This window comes from Mastomys coucha, unplaced genomic scaffold (assembly GCF_008632895.1).
Source record: "Mastomys coucha isolate ucsf_1 unplaced genomic scaffold, UCSF_Mcou_1 pScaffold23, whole genome shotgun sequence".
Taxonomy (NCBI): domain Eukaryota; kingdom Metazoa; phylum Chordata; class Mammalia; order Rodentia; family Muridae; genus Mastomys; species Mastomys coucha.
In genome coordinates this window covers 32,444,419-32,448,668 of record NW_022196906.1, presented here as the reverse complement: position 1 = coordinate 32,448,668, position 4,250 = coordinate 32,444,419, and the positions used below count along the sequence as shown (strand labels likewise).

The 4,250-nt window shown below is 36.4% G+C and overlaps 1 pseudogene; it reads right to left on the bottom strand.

Moving 5' to 3' along the window:
- Positions 1–1,310: 1,310 nt before the first annotated feature.
- Positions 1,311–2,257, bottom strand: LOC116072863 (annotated as a pseudogene).
- Between the last annotated feature and the right edge of the window lie 1,993 nt (positions 2,258–4,250).

Below are 4,250 nucleotides of genomic sequence, written 5' to 3'. Positions count from 1 at the left end.
GGGGGGACTAGCTCTCAGAGTATCAAAAGATTTGATATAAACTGATAAGAGAAAACAATCAATAGTACTTTCCAGCTACAAATACTATGAATAGCAATGACCATTATAGCAAGATATCCCTAAGGGTGCAATAATAACACCAACCAATAGCTGTCTAATTGTCTTAAGTCCTACATAACATGAGGGAATTGATGCCTGTTACTCTAAACGTAGCTAAACAACTAGCTGATAAAGCCATGAACTCTAGAGAACACTGTACTACTGTGAATTTTCCAAACTAATATATTTTCTCACTACATTCAGTATACATCCTTATACCCACAGGTACTGACCATCATTAAGGCTACTTCTTCTTGCAACAGATAGAGACCATTACAGAAATCCAAAGCTGAGCAAAATGCAAAGAAAGACTGGCTATGTGTTTTCCACCCCCAATGAATACATAACCACTTTAACTACTACATGAAAGGCTCACAGGACATCAGAGGTGAGGGATAAGAAGATTTCAAGAGACAGAAACTAGATGTTTGCTTTGAGATAGTATCTCCTTCATATAACAGGGAATTTTACACAGAAAAATCTCAAAAATATGGCTGCTTAAAAAAGACTTGCACAACTAAAACAGTTCCAAATTTTGACCTGTCAAAGTGGACAGATGAAATCTCACAAGTCTACACCCCTAGATGAAGAGCTACAGACAATGAATAGCTGCTGAGTGTAGGAGAACTCTGTATTCTCTTGACATGAGTTCTGCCATAGGTTACTTTGATCTTTAACAGTCAGCTCTAAACGTATATAAGTAATTCTAAATAAACTATGATGGCTCTATTTGCACATAAATGTGCAAATATATTTTGTTATATATATGTTATATGTTAAATAAATTATAAGTCACAAATTATGAGAGAGAGGTGGGGGAACATGGGAGGAGTTGGAGGGGAATTAGATACAAGTTACATAAACATACACACACAAACACAGACACACATATAATAATCATGACAGTCTCTAAATAAGTAATTGAAAAATATGAAGAAAACTATCCCCACAAGGTCTCTTTATGATACTGGTACAGGAGTAAAGTGGGGTCACATTCACATAAAAGATATGCAGGGAGAGGGAAAAATGTAACTGCATTTCATGAAGAGCAGGAAAATGACATTAGAGAGGATATATGCCTTTTCTACTCTGAACACATTAGAGAAATTAAAATGAAAAGAAGGAAAGCGCACCATAGAAGAAGTAGACACGGAAGAGAAGTGAAGAGGGGGCAAATTAGAGACATGGTTTATGGCTACAACACAAACACTTCATTTAATTATGACTCTCCTTAGTGTTCTCTTCAAAGCAAGTTTGACATCCTTGTTCCGGAGACTGTAAATGAGGGGATTCAACAAAGGCAGTACAAAAGTATAAACTACTGAAAAAAATTTCCTCTGAACTACAGATTCTGCAGATGATGGCTTAATATGGGCAAGCAGACCAAATCCGTAGAACAGGGCAACAGTTATTATATGAGAACTACATGTGCTCACAGCTTTGGACCAATCCTTAGATGATGACAAATGGATAACATTGACAAGAATCAAAGCATAGGAGGATACAATAATTAGACTAGATATAACAACAACGACAGCCACAGAAGCAGAACTCACGAGCTCATTGGCATGGCTGCTACCACAGGAGAGCTCAAGGAGCGGAAAAGTATCACACATGTAGTGGTTGATGACTCTTGAACCACAAAATCTGAGCTGAATTATACATCCTGTGTGGACAATAGCAGAAGAGACTCCCATTAAGTGTGCAGCAAACATTAGCAGGGAACAAGCTCTGGGAGACATAACGACTATGTACAGCAGAGGCCTACAGATGGCCACGTATCTATCATAGGCCATGGCTGTCAGTACATAGCACTCAGAGTTAACAAAAAGACGGAAAAAAAAAACAGCTGAGTCATGCATCCTGTGAAGGAGATGGTGTTGTGTTCTGCGACAAATCCCATTAACATTTTGGGGGTAAAAACAAATGAATAACAGAAGTCAATAAAGGACAAGTTAAGGATAAAAAAGTACATTGGTGTGTGCAGATGCGAATTCAGACAGATGAGACTCATTAAGCTCAGGTTTCCCATCACAGTGGCTGTATAGTTCACCAAGAACAGAACAAATAAGGGCCACCGGAGCTCAGGCTGGTATGTCAGTCCCATAAGAATGAACTCAGACACTGAAGAGTCATTTTCCGTCATCATTTGCTTCATTTGTTGCATCTGTAGAAATATAACCAGAACCAGGTGACCTTAGCAAGGAAACCTGCATCTTAAACCCAGAGAAAGAACTGAAGTTCAGTTTTTCCAGTCTCAGTGTTGTTTAAAGAATCCCAGCAAGGCATCCAAAGAACATAACTACAACCATTTCTCAAGTCCCAACCCACAATGAATGACTTTGTCCTGAGATAGTGCTAAGAGGAATGTTGCTGAACATTTCCCCATTATTTAGCCTTTACTCATGAATGGGACTAAAAGAAGTCATCCAGGGGCTTGTTGTCAGTCCCATGATTTATACTGCTTTGTATTTGAAGGGAAAATGATCGAGCCATGGATGATTTAGGATTTCCCTTTTTCCTGGCTGCTTTACTGCTGTTGAAGCACAAGAGCCCTTTTTTCCCACTGTCTTAAAGATTCAGGTGTGCCATGATAAATGTATTAATATCCATCAGAACAGACCCATCACTGGCCTTCAGAAACCCATACACTTGGAGAAAATGACATGAATTCTACTTGAGAATTTATCTCAAATTTCCTCCTTACCTACACAATGGAATAAAAGAAGAACATGCATGATGCTGCAAACATCTTCTCATTAAGATTCCAGTCTCCCTGATAGACCAGCACAGAGAATTTTTCTCATTTTTATGGTTTCCTGCCAGTTTGCATGAACCCGTCGATGGTAGATATTTCTGAGCCTATTTGCCATAGGTTCTATAAACCTAACATTGAATCTTTGGGGGTTTCTATTCAATCTATAATTACCCTCCAGGAGTACCTAGTTCCCAGGGCAGAGTTGCATGCTCGCCTTTGGGAATTTTTCCACTATGTAAGAACAAATGTAATAGAAGAAAATCCAAGGATATAATCACTTGCCATTTCTGAGGATTTCCTATAGTCTTCTGGGATTTCATTAATAAATATGCAATTCTTTAACTTTCACCAGACATTTTGTAAAGAGTAGATTAAAGAATAAAGAAGGAACTTTAAATGCTTCTGTCTTTAAACCCAGGTTGTGAGCCTTCTTTTATGAACCTGCCAAGAAATAATATAACATGCCTGACCTTTATTTATACATATAGTTCTATATTTCTATGTGTAGATATAAAATAAGATTCACAAAAGGTAGACTGGTATGCAAATCAGTGGTCTGCTATGTTTCAACACAATGAATCTCATTTTATGCTAATGAAAAGATGTCCTTTTCAAGAAATGCTATTGGGAAAACTCATTGTATACATACAGAAGATGGAACATAGATTCCCATCTTTTATTCTGTACAAAAGTCAATTCAAAACTTACTAAAGTTTTTTTAAGTAATACATAAATGTTTGAAATTTCTAGAGGAAAATAGCAGGAATATGCATTAGTATCAGGCAATCTCATTTTGAATAAGACTGCAATAGCAGAAAAATTAATTGAATTAATACATGGACTTAAAAAAAAAAAAACCTCAAAAGTTTCTTTACAGGAAATATACTTAGTGAAGTGCAGCAATCAGAATAGAAGAAAACAAATTGATAGCTATTCTGACATTTTATAAATACCCAAATGCAAAAGCCTAAAAACTAAGAATAATAATTGAGTTAACAAATGTTCAAGTAAAAGCTGGTAATGAAGTACACTGAAACAATGCTTGCTGAGTATGCATGGAACCCTTACTTTGATATCCATTGTTGCAAAATATAAACAAACACAGTAACTGAATGAGTAAATGAATTGACAAGTCCTCTAAAAATTATAATAGCTAATAAATATATGAAATAAAATAAATATATGAAATATTATTCACTACCCCTTGCCATCAGGAAAATTGCAAATCATAAATACATGAAATAGTATATAGGGTCTTAAGCCTGTTATCCTCGCATGTGAGAGGTGGCAACTTGGATTTTTAGAAATTTTATGACACCCTTGATTACAGAGTAGGTCCCCATGGGAGCAGCAGGAAGATAAAAAAAAAAAACAAAACAACACTAACCACCAC